This window comes from Nyctereutes procyonoides, unplaced genomic scaffold, assembly GCF_905146905.1.
Source record: "Nyctereutes procyonoides isolate TBG_1078 unplaced genomic scaffold, NYPRO_anot_genome, whole genome shotgun sequence".
In the NCBI taxonomy this organism is placed as follows: Eukaryota; Metazoa; Chordata; class Mammalia; order Carnivora; family Canidae; genus Nyctereutes; species Nyctereutes procyonoides.
Window position 1 is genome coordinate 24,418 of NW_026575066.1, and position 23,800 is coordinate 48,217.

Sequence of the window (23,800 nt, forward strand, 5' to 3'; positions counted from 1 at the left end):
GCAGGCTCCATGCAGGGAGCCCGATGCGGGACTCCATCCCAGGTCTCCAGGATCACGCCCTGAGCTGAAGGCAGACACCCAACCGCTGAGCCACCCAGGCATCCCCAACATTCTTCTTTTAACTGCAAATAACCACAAATTTTATTGTTTCATTATTATACACATAAGGAAATAAATTAGTTCAGATTAATTGGTCCGTCACTTAGCATTGCATACTTGATTTCCTTTCCTTTTTCTTTTCCTTTTTTTTTAAGATTCTACTTAATTATTCTTGAGGGACAGAAACAGAGGGAGAAGCAGGCTCCATGCAGGAAGCCCGACGTGGGACTCGATCCTGGGTCTCCAGCATCACGCCCCCTGGCTGAAGGCAGGCATTAAACAGCTGAGCCACCCAGGGATCACTTTTATTTCCCATTTCTAATAGCAGCCTCCCCCCAATGGCTAGAGAAATTTCAGTTGTTTCCTGTCCCATTGGACTATAAAGACCCATGTTTAGTCCAATTTTTACTCACTGAGTGGTGAAATCGGGGTAGAGACAACAGAAGGTAAAAGTGGATATTTTATTTGTACTTAAGCCATCCAAACTGGTAGTATTATCATGATACATTAAAATACAAGACATCTTTCTACAACTACTAGAATGAACAAATTAACAATTCTAGTAAATCACAAAGGGCAGAGGAAACCAATGAAGCATATTGTATATAGCTTAACCCTTCACCGTTAATGGAGGTGATGAAAACAAGACTCACAATCTCAGAAAATACAATTATCCTTTATCACAGGTCTTTGTATTTTTACTTCCTTTTCTTGATATAATCTACAGCCTAAAGATACCTGAATTAGTATTACATCTAGTTATCTATAGCCAGAAACATCTTATCATGTTGTCCATAGCAGCCAACGCTACTGAAACCTTTGACTCCAATCATATCCCCTCAATGGATACACTCAGCATAATAGGACACTATCGAGGCAGAGATATAGGACCCTAAAAGACAAATCCAATCAGAAATAATACTGCCCAAATTGAGATCGAATAATATACTTATCAGCACACATCTTCAGGTTGAATGTTCAGAGTAATTTGGGAAAAAATCCATTATTTGCTGAGTACTAAAATACTTAGTGGATTGCTGTAGGACACCATGGCTTTCCCCAGCAGTTTCTTTTTTTTTTAATTTTTTTAAATTTTTATTCAAGATGGACTCCAGATCAGCCCAGAGGGAGAAGCAGGCTTGCTGGAACTGGATTCGGGGTCTCCAGCTGCAGGCATTCCTCTTCACAGTTGTGGAGCATAGATTGTTCCAGGCCTGGTTGTTCCAGGCCTGGTTGGGGGGGGCACCAGGTCTGACTGTTCCAGGAGTGGTTGCTCCAGGATTGGCTGTTCCAGGTCTGGCTGCTCCAATTTGGGTTATTCCAGGCCTGGCTGCTCCACAGTGGGAGGTTTCCAGAAGGGTTCGGCAGGTACCCCTGGTGACAGGGGTAGAAGCCTGCGTATTCCGTGGTGGCAGAGCTGTTCTGAAAGGGAATGGCGGGTTAACCCAAGAGCTCTAAGGAAAATCAGAATTGTGTGTGGGCCGCGTCTTAAGCTTTAGCAATGAGCAGAACGGGAAAGTCCTTGAAAAGAAAGCAGAAAAAAATAAAAGCTTCCTGTTACCTGAGTCACACTGTTGCTCTCCTTTGGCCAGTTGCTTTTCTGCCAAATCTTGCTTTTCATCCTCCGTTCTGGAACCAGGTTTTAACCTACAAGGGAAAAGTGACAGGAAGACATGAAATACCAGTAGTGCGGATATGCTAGGGATCAAAGATTATTGTTGACATTGTTTCCCCCGACAACAGCTATCTAAAGCTCAGGAACAAGACAAACTTCTAGAGTCCTTCCTTTCATTCACGGAAACAATGTTCTAGGGATGGATGTCAACGCCCTTTTTCAATGAGCCTACCAGTTTAGAGAAGACACATTACATATCTATTCACTAGGAAGTTCACGTTTACTTTTCTTAAAGGATTTTATCTATTTATTCATTGGAGACACAGAGAATCAGAGACACAGGCAGGAGAAGCAAGCCCCACATGGAGAGCCTGATATGGGACTCTGATCCCAGGACCCCAGGGTCACACCCTGGGCCAGAGGCAGATGCTCAACCACTGAGCCACCCAGGTACCCCTAGAAGATTCACATTTAAATAAATGTCTAGGAGTGCCTGTGTGGCTCAATGGGTTAAGCGGTGCCTTAGGCTTGGGTCATAATCTCAAGGTCCTGGTATCCAGCCCCATATCAGGCTCCCTGCTCAGCGGGAAGTCTGCTTCTCCTTTTCCTTGAATGTCCTGCTGTCTTTCTCAAATAAATAAAAATAAATAAATAAAATAAAAATTAAAAAAATGAATGAATGAATGTCTACCCACCTCTTTATTCATACTTACTCACGCCCCTAGTTGGTTAAATGTACTTTGTGATTAAAAAACCTCCTCCATAAGCACACTTTTTTAAAGATTTTTAATTTATTTGTTCATGAGAGACACACACAGAGAGGCAGAGACACAGGCAGAGGGACAAGCAGGCTTCATGCAGCAAGCTCGATGTGGGACTCGATCCTGAATCCTGGGATCACACCCTGAGCTGAAGGCAGACGCTGAGCCACCCAGGCATCCCCATAAGCACACTTCCATTTAATACAATAATAGTGGTAATTTTAACTCAAAAATTATGAAATATACCACTAGGACAACTATTGAGAAAATATCAAGTTTTGTAGGAGCACACAGTAAACTTAAACTTCCAAATGATTTACAATGATAAATGAGAAAATGAAATTAAGAAGGACCAGAAGTATGTATGTACAGGTGTACACACACACAATAACTTATGGAATGGAGGTCTTGGGGGATGCCTGGGTGGCTCAGCGATTGAGCATCTGCCTTTGGCTCAAGGTGTGATCCTGGAGTCCCAGGATCAGAGTCCCACATGGGGCCCTCCTGCGTGGAGCCTGCTTCTCCTCTGCTTGTTTCTCTGCATCTTTCATGAATAGAGAAATAAAATCCTAAAAAAAGGAATGGAGGACTTTGTCTATTACACCAGTGATAGAAGCCACCATAAGATCTTATCAGAGCTGACCATGGCAGCAACAGAAGAACCTTGAAGGCTGCGTGGACTTTGCAATCATATCCCAAAGACAAATTTCCAGAATAATCAGTCAATCGAGGGTTTGAATTCACATTCTTAAAAGACAAATCCAGTGAATCAGGAATTGTTGAAGTCAGATTAATAAACTTATTAGCAAGATTTGAGCTCAGAAATCAGGAAAGTACATAGAAAAAAAAGCCAGGTTTTGTTACAAAATACTGGAACAATGTAGGTTTTAATGAAGAAGGTTAAGAACATGTTAAATGCTGTCAAAATGTTGATTTTACCCAGGATTTTCGAGATGCAGAGGATAATAGAGATTGCTGGCAGCCTGTTATTGACTCAGAGATAGTGCAATTTGCCCAAGACTACTTAAATGCATCCAGGTGAACAGAGAGTCAGATGCCTGATAACCAGTGTTGTTTAGACTTCCATTGCTCCTTGAAGATGGGAGAAAATTAAATGGATTGGATATTGAGTTTATGAGTTGTTTGCATGCAAAATTGAATATCAGGCCTGAAGGAGAGACAAAATTCACTCCCAGGAGTCTGACTGTTTAAAGGAGATAGGTGAAATGCTATCCAAGATTCATGTTCAATGGGAATATATGGGCCTTTCCAGAGACTGATGATGGTAAGACAGTTCAAGCTTGTTAAAAAGATCTAGGGTTTACCTCCAACTGTGGTAGGTGTGCGTATTCCGAAGTTTCAGAGCAAATTGAAAGAGGAAGGCAGGTTAACCCTAGAGTTGGGAAGTTGAAAATCAGAATCATTGTGATTTTACAATGTTAAGAAATTTAGTTGATTCTAGAAAGGAAAGCAGGACTTGAAAGATGTCACAGAATAATGTACACTATTGAGAGACTTCACACTGTTCAGAAGTTTGGCTGGCAGCTGTCACTTATAATGGAGTTGATAATAACAAGAACAAAGGGCCAGCTTACCAAGAGTCCTCTTGCACTATCTGGGATCTGGAATGGAAGCCCAAGGGAGCATGAGACATAAGATACCAAGTAAGATGGAGATGCTTAATGGAACAGGAGTTTGAGATGAAGGACTCCCCACATCTGGAAAAAGCGATCCCTGAAAGATTCAGAAGCTCAGCCCTTGAGGCACTGCATAGCCCCCAGAAAAAGGCTGGAAATTGGAACTGCAGAATGAATTAGAGGAAGCTTCTCTCCTTTATGTGAAGATGAGAAATTATCAAACTGGGATTTCTCAACAATGTATTTTTTAATTTTTTCAGGTTGAGAATTAAATATTTATAGATTGAAAGGGAAGATCTTTTAAATCCTCTATTGACCACCAGTTACGTATTAGTTGCCAATATGCCAGCTTGGACATCAGTGTTTGTTGGATCCGTTTGACCAATTTGCACCAGTTTTATCCTTAATGATGGATTTAACAGCATGACAAAAATTATTATTATTTTTTTGTTCTTGATGGAGATTAAGATGCCTTGAATTGTCTAGGGTGTTGTGTACTGTGGCTTAGAAACTAACAGCTCTAAGTACCTTTCCTACATTTTATTTTCTTTCTTTCTTTCTTTTTTTTTTTTTATTAAACAGATGTCTTCAATTTAATGCAAAGAAAACATTTTACTGTTGTACAAAATGTTCTGGTGGTTGGATTGTTTACAGGATATTCCAAAAATAAAAGGACTCTGGAAGGTTTTCATTGAGGATAAATTGCCATAATATGATGCAAACTATGCTTCTCTATAATTATAATACTTTTTTCCATTCAGTGCATTTATACAATAATGTAATTTAGTCTCATTCAGAGACCCTACACAGAGACACTTCCATTGTTTAAAAATACAGATGGAAAAAAAGGCTATCACGCAGTAATGCACCTAGAGCTTTTTTATAACAAATTTTTTTGTTTATTTGTTTGTTTTGGATTCTTTAAATATATGTTATTCTCAGGCAGTGCCCTCTTTAGCCAGAATCCATTTACTGCTTCATTTTGTAATAACATTTAATTTAAAGTATTTTCCATATATTGGCCCAATAGAATATAAGTTCTTTCATATGGTAGGAACCAAAAAGGAAACTTTCCTTTAATTCCCTTTTACACGTTATGGTAAGTAGCAGGGGGAAAAATGCATTTATAGATCATTTCTAGGCAAAATTGTGAAGCTAATTGACCAACCTATTTCTACCTATGTGCTCAGCAGATATCTTACTAGAAATGGGAATCATGGCCTCTTGAAAAGAAAAAAAGTCACCATTCTGCATTTAGCTGCTTTCATATATTGCATTTCTGTATTTTTCATGAATAGAGTATAAAAAAATTCACATAATAAACAATGTTGTGATGTATGGCACCAAATAGAAAAACACCATAAAATATCTGACTGAATAATAACAATATGAAAAATGATTAACCTCATTAGTAATCATGCATACAGATAAAAGATTCCATTTTAATTTAATAAGCAGTGTTGGTTAAGGACTCTCCTATATCCCGGAAGATGAGATTATATAACTCCTTTGATCAAGGAGAAATTGGAAATATTTTTTATGATGATCTTGGCATGTGCAATATAGAAAAACTAGTTAAGTAAATTATGGCATATTAAAGAGAACCTTTTTTTTAAAGATTTTTATTTATTTATTCATGAGAGAACAGAGAGAGAGAGAGAGAGAGAGAGAGAGACACAGGAGAGAGGGAAAAGCAGGCTCCATGCAGGGAGCCCAACGTGGGACCCGATCCCAGGACCCCAGGATCACCCCTGGGCTGAAGGCAGGCACTTTAACTGCTGAGCCACCCAGGTGTCCCAAGAGAACTTTTTAAAAAGATTTTGTTTATTTGACAGAGAAAGAGCACAAGCAGGGGCAGCGGCAGGCAGAGGGAGAAGCAGGCTTCCTGATGAGCAGGGAGCAATATGTGGGGCTCAGTCCCAGGACCCTGGCACCACGACCCTAGCCAAAGGCAGACGCTTAACCGACTGACCCACCCAGGTGCCCTAAAGAGAACATTAAAGATGATCGTGAAATGTTACAAAGATCTCACTTTCATCTTAAAATTATTTGTAGGGTGTGCACAGATAACAGGCTACACACGGATGTTAGTAACGCTCATCTGCAAATTAGCGTTTTTATTTCTCACTGCAAGGACAACAAAACCAACCCTACCTGCTTATAGCTGAGGTTCAGAATGTTGGAAAGTTCTTGCATCTGCTGGAAACTGAGGTATTTCTGTCTCTGAAATCGATCATTGAGAACATACAGCTGGGTCTGAGAGAACACAGTCCTCATCCTCCGTTTCTTGCCCTGGGTCGCATCTTCCTTCCTAGCTGTTCTCTCCTCTCCAGAGGTGGGTGGGAGTTTTACCCGCGGACTGGTGGAAGAATCGGGGCTGTCCTGAGTAAGCAGATCCATGGAGGAAGGAAGAGGAGAGACTGTTGGGAATAAAAAAGACACTTTTCTCTAAAACTTTTCAAATACTAAATTATCTTTGCAAATTTATTGTTTTCAAAGCATTTTTAAAGTCCTCACAACCTCAGAATTAGGGAGTAAGTAAAAATTTAACTCTTACATGACCCTGAACACTTTTTCTAGCCTTTGTGTGATGCCACTACAGTAAGTATACTAGTTGGCACCTTAAAAAAAAAGTATACACACACACACACACACACACACACACATATATATACACCCAACATGGAGCTCAAACTCACATCAAGATGAAGAGTCATTTAAAAAAAAAAAAAATCAAGAGTCACATGGTCCACCAACTGAGCCAGCTAGGCACCCCTGGAACCTCTTTTGACAAAAGCTTTTTACTGCAAATTGATGCTCAAGAGCCTAGGCTGTGGCTACTCAGAAAGGTGGGAATGATCGCGGGACTCCCTTCGGTAAACGTAACCATCACCCACAGCAGATTCTGGGGACCCTTTAAAATCCAGTTTATTACTTCCCAGTTCTAAACCCCAGGACTAGCAGGAACTGGGAATTCTGCTAGGCTTCTGTTTCAATACAGACTCTGCCCTTTACTAGCTCTGTCACCGCATTTCCTGAATTATTTGTCTCCCTCCCAGAGTTCCTTAAATTGAGTAAAGCAAAGTGGCTGAGAAAGTTGGCTAGCACAGGACCTGGCATATATGGACTTTCTAATTACTAATTAACTTCCTATATTGCCTACATTTGGTAGCCACGTAGTCTTAACTACAATGCAGTATTTATTCCCCATGCTCAAATTCAGCTCTCCCCTAGTCATGGAATAAAGTGACAGCCTTTATGGGGCAAGAATTCACAATTTTATGCTTTTTGTAAATAGATCGAGAAGGAAAGAAAGTGGTGGTAGACCAAGGACTACAGCGGGGCATCGCCTAAAAATCAGCTCTACAAACTAGCACTTGGCTCGCTAAGGAGATTGTGCCCACTTGCTTATTCCTACTTGCTCACACCCCAGGGAGGTCTCACGATCCAGCACTGTATTTTCAACATTAGAAATTATGAAAGGACATCAACATGAAGCTTAGGAAAACAGGGTAATGTAAATAACTTTTAAGTCACTTTTTATCAGAAGCTTTTAAGAGATGATCTTTTTACCACAAAGCTTTTAAAAAATGGTAAAAGCTAGTTTTACATTTTCATTTTTAACAACTACTGCGGGATTGATTTACCAAAAAAGTGGTACTGCCTTACTTACCTTTACAGTGTCCTCAGCACATCCCCTCCCACATGTGGTTACCATTCAGAAGCCGGACTGGGTTTCAGATCTGGGCTCTAGCCACTTTGACTGTCAGAAGATTAAACCTTCTGGAATTATCTACCATAAAATGGGATGGACATTTCTTCGGGATGTTGGAGACTGGGCATAGCAGCCTCCCAGAAACTCAGAACCGCCCCCTAGTTAACACCCACAGAGCCAAACCAACCACTAGTGTCGTACAAAGGCAAGATATTTCAACCAGGTGACATCCATAACTAGCCACGCTACTTCTGGCACTCCCGGAAAGACAGACGAGTCAGAAAGGTGATGCTCCTCGCACCCCCACCTGCAGCGGTGATGTTAGGATTTCTGGCTTGGCAGTAGCATTAGTATTAGTTAATAGTATTAGTACTATACTAATTAGTAGTATTAGTATTTACGGTGACTGTGGGCTCAGCACTCCGTGACCACTCGGCATCAGCTCATTTATCACAACCCATGGGCTTTCCACAGCGCCTGCGCACGCGAGCCCTCAAATACCCCGTCTACTATCGAAAGGCCAGCGTCCTGCGGCCCTCGTCTCTTGACTGACATCTGAGACAGGTGAAAGGACACGCCACCAAAGTACAACGGAGACAGGTGTCAGAGGTCTAATGGAGGACACCTGCTTAGATTAATGCGCTACAATTGCTCAGGAGGGAAACGAATGGCCCTGCCCCCTCCCTGCCCCCATCACTTTTCCCTCCAGGAGATCAGCTTTTCGAGGAACTGACTTCCCCTTACCGGTCTCCGCGCGGGGCGTCTCAGCAGAGGACATTGGCAAGGATGCAGGATTTTCTCGGGGCCCGTAAATCTCAGGCATTGGAGAAGGGTCCCTAGAGTTGGGTGCTTGGGGGCCAGGCGGGCATTGGGGCGGAGCTGGATCCGCACTCATGTCGCTGGGTTGAGGGTAGAGGGGGGAAACAAAAACAAAGAGCGAGGTGGTAAGAAAGGCCCAGGCTTACGGCTCTAGGTGGAAGAGCGGAGAGAAGGACGAAGGCCTCCACATGTAAAGAGTAGGTGAAAGACAAGATGCAGTGGGGCACGGGCGACAGCGAGAGGCCGGCCCCTCGGCAGAAGGTGACTATTTTGGAGGCCCCGGATTTATAAGGAGGGCTCCGCCACCCTCAGCCCCACGCCACACACACCCTTGCAAATTCGCAGTTAATCCTATCTGCCAGCCTCACCGAGGCCATTGTAATGGAAAAGGTCGCTGCCGGGTAGTCCAGACTGGGTGGGGAACGGGAAACCCTGGCCACAGAACCTCGAGAGAAAGCGAACCCCACAATTAAATATTTCTGGGTTCACCACGTTTCCATCCTTTAAAATCAAAGATACCCCTGAAGCCACCTCAGGTGATGGAAACTGATGCTAGAACAATTCATTTCTCCACTTCAGACCCCCTAGGGTCTCAAACTCCAGCTCGTGCTGACAGAAACTTCAACCAGGGAGCTGTTTTCCCCTTCGAGTCCCCCTACGGTCACAGTAAAAAGCATATGGTATGTTGCTAAGGTGTCAGTTGGTGTTAAAAACAGTACTTATTTTCAAGGCCCTCTTAATGTTTCTTAGCTTTCAGAGAGACAGGCAAGTCTTTCCCCCAGGACTGTTGTTCCTCTTTAAAAAAAAAAAAAAAAAAAAAAAGCCAGAGGAAAGGAGCTGTGGCCTGCTGATCAGCTGACTTTGGTGCCCTGAGGGTAATTACGCACAGGCCATCCATATGGAAAATTTTAAAGTAGTTTTTATATACACATTGCTGGATAGACTCTTGGCTCAGTTTCCTCATCTGTCCCTCTTCTGTATTGTGTAAAGAGTGAAGAAAATACAAGCTAAATCCTCATAATATTTGACACATCAGTGATCTATAATATTTGGAACATCAGATCTACACATTTCTGTTAGTAGAAATTCTATCTTTATCCTATGCTTGTGATCTCCAAGTTCTAAATTACCTTTTTGTCATGATTATTGTTGGGGCCAGGCGGGAAGAGAAACTCCTCAAGATGGCGGATACCCCAAATGGCTGAGGTTCCTGCCACCACCTCCACCTGGGACGTCAATGGACCAATGACCTGCTGACAGCTTGACGCAGACCCTTAGACCTCTCCTTTGGACTTCCCCGGACCCAACCCTTCAAACCCAATGCCCTTCAAACCCCAGAGGGGGAAGTCACCTTTGACTGACCGGATTGCAATCCTTCCTTTGCATATGAGCCAACCAATAGGAAACCGTTCTGCCTTACAACGTTATGTAAACCCCCTGCCATCTTGTCTTGGCGCGACTTCCCCGACTCACTCTTTCCCTCCGTGAGTCGTGGAACCTCGCCCGAGGGTGCCTGCAATAAAATCTGTTCTTGGACCCTCGCTTGCCTTGGCGGTCTCATTTCCATTTAGTTACTAAAAACCTAACAATTATATTTTAATATAGTGAACAACATGATAGATTGGGAGCACCCCTTCTTATTTTATCTGGGACATTCCTAGATGTAAAATAATGAAATGTATTGACCTGTAAACCAACTCAATTGAAAAGAGGGAGGTCAAGAAGAACATCCCCTTAGCAAATGATATTCCTGTAAATGGTCTTGCCAAAGCGTTTGGGACAGGTTCCTTTAAGAATATGTGTTGGGCCTCTTATCTCTTCTTCCTAAGCAAGCCTCTTCTGGCTTTTCTTCCTCCTCTGGTTCTTTTTTAAATTTTCTTTCTCTGGCCTGGCAATTCTGTCAATGTCGGGCAATCCCACTCCATCCCCACTCTCATTTTTTTTTTTTTTTGTTGTTGTTTTTTCGTTTTGGTTTTTGTTTCCGGTATGCTTTCCAAAGGACCAGTGTTTAGAGTTAGGTTTCAGCCCTAAGACAAGATGACTGTGTAGCTTCAATCTTCCTCCCCACTCTCAAATTCAATAATCGAGAAACCTAAGATTTCTTCCTCTTTTCCAATCCAATCTCCCCTCCTAAAAGTATACCCTTAGCCAATTCCAATTATATATTTTTCAGAGATGCGAGTCTGACTAATCCCCCTGTGTACTTCACCACTTGGGTCTCCACCTAGAGCTGCTGCTTTGGTTGCACGAAAAGAGATTTTTTGTTCTTAAGGATGCCAATTCGTGAGCATAGGAGTATTGCCTGCACCAAAGCACGGAGATCAATTCTATGTAATCTTTTGTCTTCTCAGACCATCATTCTGGAAGGGAAAAGAGGAGGAACAGGAGTGTCAAGGAAAAGGTGGGTGGAAATGCAATGTGCTCAGGCAGACAGTCTCTGTCTCGTTACAGAGGAGGATTTCTTTCTTTCTTTCTTTTTTCTTTTTTTTTTTTTTTTTTCTTTTTATTTATTAATTCATGAGAGACACACAGAGAGGCGGAGAGACACAGGCAGAGGGAGAAGCAGGCTCCATGCAGGGAGCCCGATGTGGGACTTGATGATCAGGGGACCCCAGGATCACAAAGATCAGGGGACCCCAGGATCACAAAGGCAGACGCTCAACCACTGAGCCAGCCAGGCATCCCCAAAATAGGATTTCATTAAAAGGGGGAACATGGGATGCCTTCTCAGGTGATCACAGCTGTTGGATTCTGCCTTCGGCTCAGGTCAGGATCCTGGTCTGGGATTGAGGCCCACATCGGGCTCCATGTGAGAAGCCTGCTTCTCCCTCTGTCTATGTCTCTGCCTTCTCCTCTCTGTGTCTCTCATAAAAAACAAAGGCAGGGAAAGAAACTCAGGGAAAGCAGGAGTCCAAAAACTTGAACCTTGGGGACACAATTCATTAAAAGGGGGGAACATGGGATGCCTCTGGTGACACAGCTGGGGCGTCTGCCTTCGGCTCAGGTCAGGATCCTGGTCTGGGATTGAGGCCCACATCGGGCTCCATGTGAGAAGCCTGCTTCTCCCTCTGTCTATGTCTCTGCCTCTGCCTCTCTCCCTGTGTCTCTCATAAATTAATTAATTAAATAAAATAAATAAAAGGGGGAACATGAGTGATGGATGGGAAGCTGATTGTGGTAATCCTTCTGCAACATCTATGTGTATCAAACAATTATGTTGTGCACCTTACACTAATACAATGTCATATGTCAATTACATCTAAATAAAATTGGAGGAAATTGGAGGAAATTTTTTAAATTTTAAATTTTTAAAAAAGCAGAAAACTTGACTTCCTGGCTTTCAATTAGCTCAGTTGGTAAATGAGTGCAGTCAAGGCCACCAAACACCTTAGTTTGCCCGCAGCTCTCTAAAGGGCAGGTACCAGAAGCTTTGTTCTTTGTTGATGGGGGTCTTTGCCTGAAAGCCTGGGCTGAATTCACCCCCATCCCCCACCCGTGTCTCATTGTATTTAGGGTCAGAGCCCTCTGCAGTGAAAGACCAAAGGGAAGGGGGCTGGTAGCTAGAAGGCAAACTCACTACATTCTTTGCCCAGGAAAGCAATTTGAATAAGGTTGAGAATGCTTGGGAAGGTGTCAGAGACCTTGAATTTGTGGGGTGGGCTGTGTGTTGGAGGAGGGGTGTGTTATAATGTGCTTAGAGTCCAGGGCTGTAAATGCAAAAGTGATTTTAGATTTTGTCTTCCTAGGAGCATAATCCAGAAGGGGAAGAAAAACAAGAGCTGAATATTAAAAATGAAAAATATTTTCACTTAAAGGTAAGAAATGCACCGCAGGCAATGTGATGTTTTAAGAGCACAGATGTCCCAACTTTGCATCAGAGTTTGGTGACCTGTCAGGATAAGGAGGAAGTGACAATCATTATAAGTATTTTTTTAAAAGATTTGATTTATTTATTCATGAGAGACACACAGGGAGAGGCAGAGACACAGGCTGAGGAAGAAGCAGGCTCCCTGCAGGGAGCCCTAGGTGGGACTCGATCCCTGGACTTTGGATCATGACCTGAGCTGAAGGCAGATGCTCAACACTGAGCCACCCAGGTGTCCCTGTTTCTACTCAATTCTTGTGTACATTTCTGTTCCTGTTTCTCTCTTCTTTACATTGTTTCACTCTACCTAATAAACCCAGTGTATAATTGTTTCTTGTCCCCATATGTACAAACATATGTGTGTATATAGATATAGTTAGTGATTTTTAACACTTTATTGGCCAGGAAGTATTTATTTATTGCTTATTCAACTAATAGTTCATGAGTGCCTGTCATGTGCTGGAGAGAAAAATAATTAAACATCATCTCCACTTTTGAGGAGCTAACGGTTCAGTAGAGTAGATAAAAATACCCCAAAAAGACAGTTATAATGTCGTGATGAGAAAAAGTAAAAAACCAAAAAGGAGGTATGCATTAGATGCTAATGAACAAATAAGGGGAGGTGTGGCCAGGGAGGGGAATCAGGAAAGACTTCTTGGAGGATGTTCTTTCCATTGAGGCAGAGATTGCAAAAAGGTTGAGAGCATAGGGAAGCAAATTCCAGAATATGAACACTTTTGGCAAAGGCAGTATCAGTGTCTTAGAGAAAATGACGGGTTATTGGAAAGTACAGTTGAGAGACCTAAGAGGTAATGAAGTGACCACAACTAGTGGTCAAAACAAAAACAAACTCGGGATGCCTGGGTGGCTCAGTGATTGAGCATCTATCTGCCTTCCGCTCAGGTAGTAGTCCCAGGATGAGTCCCTCATTGGGCTCCCTGTGAGGAGCCTGCTTCTCCCTCTGCCTGTGTCTCTGCCTCTCTCTGTGTCTCTCATGAATAAATAAAGAAAATCTTAAAAAAAAAAAAAAAAACAGGGACATCTGGGTGGCTCAGCAGTTGAGCATTTATTTGCCTTTGGCTCAGGGCATGATCCTGAGATCTGGGATCAAGTCCCAAATCAGGCTCCTTGTGGGAAGCCTGCTTCTCCCTCTCCGGTGTCTCTGCCTCTCTGTCTGTATCTCTCATGAATAAATAAATAACATCTTTTTTTAAAAATAAATAACATCTTAAAAAAGAAAGCAAAACAACCTTGTTAAGTTTTTAATTAAATCTCCTTTCCTCAGTTTATCCTCTATTGGTGTTGTACCTGCTAACTTAATGGTTCTCTCTGTCTCCTCTCTGGTTCTTCTCATCCCCAGACATCAAAAAGTTAGAGTGTACCAAAGCTTAGTTCTCAAACCTCTTTTCTATCCACACTCACTATATTGGTGATTTTACCCTGTCTTCTTGACTTTCAATACCTTCTGTATGCTTTTGACCTTCAAGTGTACATCTTTAACTCAGACCTATTCTGCAAACTCAATCTCATATATTCAACTGCCTACTTAACCTCCCCACTTGGAATTCTAAAGGGCATCACAAAATTAATATTTCAAAAACCAAACTCCCAATATGCCTCCTATAGTCTTCTCTATCTCAGTGTACGACAATTTCATCTTTTTAGCTGCTCAGACCAAAACCTTAAAAACATCCTTGTTGACTGTTCTTCAAAATATATTTAGAATGCAATTGCTGGGGATCCCTGGGTGGCTCAGCGGTTTCGTGCCTGCCTTTGGCCCAGGGCGTGATCCTGGAGACCGGGGATCAAGTCCCACATCGGGCTCCCTGCAGGGAGCCTGTCCTCCAGCCTGTTTCCTTCTCTCTCTCTCTCAATTGCAATTGCTTTTTTCTTTTGATTTTTTGTGTCCTCCAGTGTTTCATTTTTCAATTGCTGGATGAGTTTTGATCATCACATGGACTAGTGCTTGGGAAACCAGCAGAATAGCAAGAAATGGTTATTTCTTTTAAAGAACATTTATTTAATTTGTTATTGCCTGCATCCCAGGAGAGCTGGGGGCTTGAGATTACCTGTGTCCTCTAGCAAGTGTGCCAATCCAAGCTGCATTTGACTTTTTCTAGAATCTCCAAGGCTACCACTCTCTCTATCCCTTGGATTATTCCAATAGCCACCCAGCTGGTTTCCGTGTTTGCATCCTAGCCTTCCCATAATCTAGTTTCAACATACCAGCCAGAATGAATTTTCATTAAGACAGGTCATATCAAGGGCACCTGGGTGGCTCAGTCAATTAAGCATCTGCCTTCAGCTCTGGTCATGATCCCAGGAGGATGAAACCCCAAGTCCAAGTCTGCTCCCTGCTCAGCAGGGAGTCTCCTCCTCCCTCTGCCTCTGCCCTCCCCTCATGCACACTCACTTGTGCTCTTTCTCTTACTCTCTCAAATAAATGAAATCTTTAAAAAAGAAAAAAAAAAAGACAAGTTATATCAAGCTATTCCTTTACTCAAAATCCTCTTTCGGCATTCTCACATTTCAAGGAATAAGTTAAAGTCCTGGATTACGTGAACCCTTTTGTTGCTTTGTACTTAACCTCTGTCCTGTGACCTTGTGTTCTCCTCTGCCCACCATGACACTGACCTCCTTGCTGATTCTCATATCCTCAGTGTTCAGTCCAGAGCCCGTAAACAAGATTAAATACATTGTTGGGCAAATGTTTAAAGGGATGTAGAGCTGAATAAATATTTCTGAAATGATAATATTCTCACTAAAACATGCTGTATATGTTTGTACTGCATATCTTTGTAAAGATTCATTACATGTGTTAGTGGCCAATTTAGTTAGTAGTATAGTGGAACAGGATGAGCATGTCAATAGAAACTCTTAAAAACAATTTCAGCTCCAAAAACTTTGCCATTTTTACCACTATTAATCCCCTTATTATACTGACTATATCTAATGCTGACATTCTCTAGGTTGTTCTTTAATATGCTCGGGGAAAAATGTTATTTGTAATGAAATATATGCTTATCATAATTCTATTTTGTTTGCTGTCACATAAACTAGTTGTACATATAATTGTATCATATAGTTTAAGTAAATAGTGCTAAAGCCTACGGAAGAAGTAAAAAAACAAAATAATATTACAATTTACTTGAAATCCTATAAGTTCTGTAAATGTTACTGGCTTTGTCTTTATAAAGGAAAGTTACTAAAAATATAACTAAATTAAAAGGACAAAATTTTAAGATCCTAGAGAAAAATAACAGAAATCTAGAATGATTCTTAATTCAGATTACTTTCTCTTTGTCTTTAGAATTATGCTCAGCCTAATGAACGCGAGTGAATATTGCAAATGATGTCCTCTGGATGTACTTTGGAAATGGTGAAGCAAGGATATTAGGCATTATTAGGGAGACCATACCAAAGGGAAAATTGGCTCTTCATAAAAGATTATTGAATGGATGTGCTTTGTGTGTTTTTAAATTTAAAAACAATATTTATAACTTCGTTAATCATCTCTTGGTAGAGCCAATGTTTCCCTTAACCAGTCAAATATTGATCTCAATGAACATTAAGTGATAATGTCTAATAGCAAACATAAATTGGAATACAAGAGACTAGATTTAAGATCAAAAAAAAAAAAAAAAAGGAGGGGGAGCAGCCCTGGTGGCTCAGTGGTTTAGCGCCTGCCTTCGGCCCAGGGCGTGATCCTGGGGTCCTGGGATCGAGTCCCACATCGGGCTCCCTGCGTGGAGCCTGCTTCTCCCTCTGCCCATGTCTCCGCCTCTCTCTGTGTGTCTCTCATTAATAAATAAATAAAAATCTTTTTTTTTAATAATAAAAATCTTAAAAAAAAGAGTAAGGGAAATAGGAAGCTCATTTAGGAACTTGATAAAGAACTAGTGTTGTACTTGAAAATTTTAACCGAATCGGGTATATAATATAAAGGCATGAGATTACATGAGATGATCTCTTTAGGACAGTTAGGATTCTGTAACTAGAGGAAAGCAAATAACTGTTCTACTTTAGTATATAAAATAATGTGTAACAGAATGTGTCTTTTTTCTCCACCGAAAGTAATATAAAAAACTAGAAATATAAGGCTGCCTATAAGAATGAAATCAGCTATAACTAAGAAAAGCTAGAAAGCATTTGTGCATAAATTTGAAAATCAGGGATCCCTGGGTGGCGCAGCGGTTTGGCGCCTGCCTTTGGCCCAGGGCGCGATCCTGGAGACCCCGGATCGAATCCCACGTCGGGCTCCCGGTGCATGGAGCCTGCTTCTCCATCTGCCTGTGTCTCTGCCTCTCTCTCTTTCTCTCTCTGTGACTATCATAAATAAATAAAAATTAAAAATTTTTTTGAAAATCAGATGCTGTGCTGTCAAATGTCCATCTGTTCCGTTTATGGCTATACAATAAATAAGAATTAAGACCAGCTGTTAATCAATTAAGATAAAGTTCCCATGTAAGATGAAATTAGACTGTGTTTTTTTTATTCAAATTGGCAATACTACTCTATTGCCTTTACCTGCTGTTCAATGTAATGAAATAAGGATATCCTTACCATCAGATTCTTATTTTACATGATCCTGTTACTACTTATTCCTATAACTGCTATTCTTACCTTCCTTAGTCTTCTCTTTATCCAAGGAGCCAATCATTTACTAATTAATAATAATCCAATCCCTTGTTAATAGTTAACTAATCTTTAATTTTTTAAATCACTTAGTGATTGGTTTCCTGAATGCATTCTGCTTGTCACAAAAAATGGACTTTTTTATTAAAAATTAAATAAATATAGAAACCTACTCTCAAAATTTTAGCATGCCATGTTTTATGTCACAAGAAGTTGCTGATCTGTTATTCTTCAGAAGTTCTTTCAAATACTAGAACAGAATGAACTACAAACAACAGTTCTCTACATTGGATCCAGTTACATTATGGACATCTTCCTGAGTTAGGTTTACTTATAAATAATATAATATTTACCATATAATTTTCATTTTATGAACTTTATTGATATAAATTATATAGGGCATCCACTCACAATTAAAAATGTGGGGAGTTTTAAAACTTGTACACTACTATAAAACCACCGCCAGACTCAAGATACAAACCATTTCCATTACCCTTAAAAGATGCCTTGTACCTCATCACTGTCTACTCTTTCCTCCATCCTCAGTCATAAGGAACTACTAGTTGTCTTTTGTTCACTGTAAATTCGATTGAATTTACATTGAATATATATATATTGGCCTTCTTTTACACAGCATAGTGACCTTATTTAAGTTTTCATTTAGATTCTAATCAGTTAACATAGAGTATCATATTGGTCTCAGGAGACGAATTTAGTGTTTTCTCAGGCACATATAACACCAGTAGGCAGCATAGGGATTTTGACATTTATCTCTGCTGTTGCTTGTTTCAGAGACTGGCTACTTTTGATTGCTATTATTCCACTGTATGGATATACCATAGTCATTTTATCCATTCATCAGTTGATGCACACAGGATTTTTTCAGATTTGGCTATTATGGATAAATGTCCTATTGACATTCATTTACAAGTCTTTGTGTGGACATACCTTATTGTTTCTTGTGTAAGTAACCACAGGTAAAACTGCTGGCTTATTTGGTAGGTATTTTCTTGGAATTTTAAGAAATTACCAAACCATTTTCCAAACTGGTGTAGTAGTATATTTTTGTCAACAATATATGAGTTCCAGTTGCTGCTCCACATCTTCATCAAATCTTTGTACTGCCAGTCCTTTTAAATTCTCACCAGAGAAAAAATTATAAATTAACAAATGCTTCAATAAAGTTCTGATGGACAAATCACATTTGACACCATTATTTAGGAAATGTAAATTATAACTACATAAAGAAACCACTACCAAATATTCATCAATGAATTTATTTAGCATCTTTGTTGAAAACTGACCAAATATAAGTGAGTCTGTTCTGACACTATTTTGTTCCATTGATCTATAGGTCTATCCTTTTCCTAATTCCATAGCCGTGATCAGAGTCAGCAGATTATGACCTCCAGGTCAATTGGGCATGCTGCCAATTTTTGGACATAAAGTTCTACTGGGACAGAACAAGCTCATTTGTTTATGTATTGCCCGTGTAGCTTCTAGAATATAATGAAAGAGTTCAGTAATTGTGAAGAGATAATACACATGGCTTGTAAATGCTAAGGTATTTCCTATATATTCTTTCAGGAAAACCTATGAATCCAAAGTCTTGATTATTCTAACTTTGTATCTTGAAGTCAGGTAGTGTTTTCCCTCCAACTTTGTTATTCTATTTTAAATTTACTTTGTAAGTTGTTTATACTTCCATATCAACCTTAACACTGATATATAAAATACACACACACACACACACACACACATACATACTCCACATCTTCTTTATCCAGTCATCTATCAGTGGAAACTTGGACTGCTTGTAATTTAGTTATTGTAAATAATACTGTAATAAACATAGGGGTGCATATATCTTTTCAAATTAGTGCTTTTGTATTACCTAACCACAAAAAAAAAAAGAAATATTGGCATTTGCAACAACATGGATGGGTCTAGAGGGTAAATGTTAAGTGAAACAAGTCAGTTAGAGAAAGAAAAACTCCATATAATTTCACTCATATGTGGAATTTGCCAAGGCAAATGAACAAAAAAAAAAAAAAGAGATAAACCACAAATAGACTCTTAACGATAGAGAACAGGACTGATGGTTACCAGAGGGTAGGTGGGTAGGGAGGGGAAGGAGTGACATAGATGAAGGGGATTCAGAGTACACTTACCATGATGAGCACTGAGTAATGAATGGAATTTTTGAATCACTAATGGTGCATCTGAAACTAGCACAACACTGTACTATACTGGAATTAGATATTTTTAAAATATTGATCTGTTACCTTTTTTAAAAAGTGTTCTTTTATTTTCATTGGTATAGTTTCATATGTACATCTGTTTCATATTTATATTTGTTTATATTTATATTCAAATAGATATTTACCATTTATTATTTTCATTATTCATTCCTGAAGATGAGAATCTACCTCTAGAATAATTAATAAACCCTTAGGTGTATTTAACATTTCTCTTTTGTAGTATGGAGCAACAGTTTCTCTTTGACTTACTCTGTTAAAATTTATTTCATCTTTGTTTTTTTCTGTTAGCATTACAAATGCCTTTTCACTCTTTTGGCCTAATCTTTTCTGCATAGAGGTCAGAGATCATTAGAATCATTGTTCCTACACACACACAAACTCACACACAAGGAACCATTGTTCCTCCACATTTAATGTGTAATGCTAATTGATTCCAAGAAATTTTCTTAATGTTGGTTTTTGGTAGTTTAACTCTGACGAACTTGTGATGTGTATGTGTGTCTGTGTCTGCGTGTGTCATTCATCTTTTGCTAAGTTTTTTAGATTTTAGATTTTGCTAAGTTTCTTGAATCCATAATTCTATATTTTTATGAATTTAGAGATATTCATAATTATTCATACAAACATTTTATCTGCTCTATTCTCTCATGTATTTTTTTCTTTTGGAACTTCAATTACCCATATATAAGTATAAGAATGAATAAAACGATCAAAGCCTAAGGGAAAAATACCTCACATGTGCCAGGGGCTCTGACCATCTATTCATTAATTTTTCTCTCTCCTTTTCAGATTTGATATTATCACTATTAATCTATCTTCAAATTTACTGAAACTTTCCTCTGACATCTCCTTTCTGCTATTAAGCTTTGCATCTAAATATTTTGAGACTACATCTCTTCCATTGTAAATTTTCCATTTAAAAGAACATTTTCTATTTCTTTGATGAAATGTTCTAAATTTAGTTTACTTACCTCAGGAACAAATATTGAGCTGTTTTAAAGTTTTTTTCTAGTAATATCTACATCTGAGTCATTTTCGGTATATGCTGCTTTTCGTTTTTTTGAGAAGATGATTCCATTTACCTGGCTTTTTTTTTCTATTTTTTTTTATGAATTTATTTTTACCTGGCTTTTTATAGGTCAAGTAATTTGGGATTATTTTCTGAACATCGTGAACATTGTATTGTGGGTATCTGTAATTATTTTATTTTGTTCTGAATAGACTTAATGTTTCTGTCTAGCAAAATCTAAGTTAAACCAAAAATCTGCTGCACCTTTGGTATAGAAGAGCTCAGATCTCAAATCAGACTACGTTCATTTTTCTTCACAAACATATATAATCTTAGCAAACTCATACACAGAATTTACAGTTTTTTTCCTTCCCACGGTTTCCTGGTCACTCTTTGCCAACCCTGACTCCCAAACCCCTTTGTGTTTGGCGGGGGGGTGGTGCTTCCATGGAAAAATACAGCTGTACTTTCTATTGGTATTTTAGCTACCCATGCCCTAAAACAGGAAATACAGTCATGTAGCTAATTCCTTTAAGACTGAACTCCTTTAGATATTCTCCCTGTATTTATTTACTCAGTAGAATCCTCAGGTAGTTTTATTTTAGAGTTAGCACAGAGTTTATAGTTGTTCTTTTATTGTCCAAAATGATTGTGACATTTTTAAATAAGAGAATGAATACATGATCATTTTTGACAGCAATACAGTTAAAGTTTAAAATAATAGTGATTTTTTAAATGCCAAAAAGGAATATTTACTTCTAAATTAGTAGCTTTGTTTAATATTAGTAACCTGAGAAATGTTCACAATGAGAAAATATTAGATATAGAATGTCCATCTTGGTATATTTCTATTAAAATCATATGCAAACTAATGTAAGTCTGAATTTTGAATGTTTAATATCCATTCAAAATTTCCAGGTTTTAAGTCTAAATTATATTTTTTGTGATATCAAAAGTATTTATTAATAGTCTTTATGATTTAATACAGTTGACCCTTGAATAACACAGGCTTGAATTATGTGAGTCTGCTTTTATGTAGCTTTTTGTCTATATTGTACAGTATTGTATAATGTGTTTTAGTTTCCTTATCATTTTCTTAATAGGATTTTCTTTTCTCTAGCTTCTTTTACTATAAGGATATAGTACATAACATGTATGACATACAGAATATGTGCTAACTGACTACTTAGGTTATCAGTGAGGCTGCCAGGCAACAGTAAGTTATTAGTAGTCAAGTACTTAAGGAGTTGAAAGTTATACAGGGATTTCAACTGCACAGCAGGTTGGTGCCCCTAATCCCCACGTTGTTCAAGGGTCAACTGTACATAATTCACATTACATTATATAAATAAATTTTACAGAAAGTATTCAGTTATAAATTAAATGTGCATCTACCTTTATTTGCAGATTTCCAAATTGGTATTAAAATATTGGTATTTAATACATTGAAAATGTATTAAAATACATTATCCCTTTAAGACTTTATTCTGAAAGAACATAATGATAGGAAACTGCCTCATTTATTGTATGTTACATCCTTTTTAAAGACCTTTAAGATTTGTTCTTGATACTGCTTCTAAAGAGTACACTCATTTCCATAGTCTTTCATATTTTATTGTAGCTCTCAAATTATAACTTTTGCCAAATACCAAACTCAGTTCAGCATCTCTCAGTGGTTATTACTAAACTCTCTTCCTAATTCTTTAAACTGTCACCTAATACTATCTTGCTTCCTTGCGCCTGTTGGTAATTCCCAAACATTTAAACGTCAGGCAATTGGGTTTGCTGGCCATGAGGGCTTTCATCTTACTGTTGGTAGTGTTTTACCCATTAGGTATGCCTCTTTTTATGAGCAGGATAATGATATTCATGGGAACCTGTCTGCTAGAGAAGGAGGCTGAACACTGCAGCAAATCTGCATCACAATGCACTGCCCTCTTTTTACTACTGTGAGATAGGAATAGAACTTTAAGGACATTTCTTATGACCTTCACTGTGTAGTTCACGTAGATAATTGGTTTGGGATCTGATTATTTAGTTGGATATCTCACAAGAATATTAATCAAGTAATAACATGAACAATTTGTAACTTGCTTTTTTATTCCTTCTGAACTCCTTAGGTTTTTTTTTCTTCTTCTTTTTTAAACAAAATATTTGCATTTGGAAAATTAAATGGAAGAAACAGATCAGGTGCAGAATGATAGCTTTTACAGGACTTATGGTTCTATGCTGACATAAAAAGAATAAAGCAGTGATTTCAGAAAGAGAAAACCACTTGATTATATTCTGCTCTGGTACAATCACAGGTGAGTAACCTAATGAGGATAATTCTATAGGTCATCTGGGGATCCACACACCCAAGTTCAGAACCACTCATTAATGTTTTGGATATCATGGTATGTGAGTGGCTGTGAACAGGTATCAAACCAATAAAAGTTCAAGATTATGGTTTAGGTGAAATATTTCTCAGCCAACATGTATTTGTTGATTCCAGGCAATCAACTGGCCAAAAATTCAATGATAGAAAAAACAGGTATGACTATAGGTCATATAAAACTTAGAGCCACCTGTAGTAAACAGGGACTATTTACATAATGACAAAGTGTAAATTATAACCTATGGCAAGGGCTATGAAAGAGAAGCACAGGGAACTCTCTGGCCACATAACCAGGGGATAAGGTTTAGTCCTAGGCTTAATGAAGGCTCTTTTGAGAAAGCAACGGAGCTGGAAACTAAAGGCCAAGTAGGAATTAACCAAGAGAAAAGGGCAAAAGTAGCCATGTAGGTGGAGAATACAGCAGGTTTACAAGGACTTGAAGCGCCATTGATCACAGCATTTTTGAAAAATTGCTAAGAGGTAGTTAGAGTTAAAAGATCACATGGGAAATAAATTCATATTGGCTAAATGGCACAGAATTTTGAAACCACATTAAAGTCTGAATTTTTATTCTCTGAGCTATGAGAAAGCTTTGGAGTAAGAAGAAGAGCTCTGACGCACAGATTTGCATTTCTGATGCAATCTATGTTGTAGGAGTGCAGTTACCATATCGGATGAGACAAGTAGAAATGAGAAAACTAATTTGGAGTCTCTTATCTTTAGGAGGAGAGATCTGCTTTGATGAAACACTGAGCTAGTGTGGTGGTCCCACAAGTGGTAAGGAGTTGACTACTTGAGAGATATTTGGTAAATTAAATAGAGTGGACTCGGTAGCAGACGCCTTGTTCTATAAGGAGACCATCATCAAATTATAAGGCTTCTCACTGAGATGAGAAACACTTTCTCAATGTCTCCTATTCATGGGAAAGTTTTTTCTATGGGGAATGTGAGGTACCATTGAGATTTTCTACAGATAAGTAGGAAAAGTCCCTTGGCTATATAGGTAT

General features: G+C 39.1%; 1 pseudogene; it reads right to left on the minus strand.

Annotated features, from left to right (window-relative positions):
* Nucleotides 1-564: 564 nt before the first annotated feature.
* Nucleotides 565-8,722, minus strand: LOC129514403 (homeobox protein NANOG-like; annotated as a pseudogene).
* Between the last annotated feature and the right edge of the window lie 15,078 nt (nucleotides 8,723-23,800).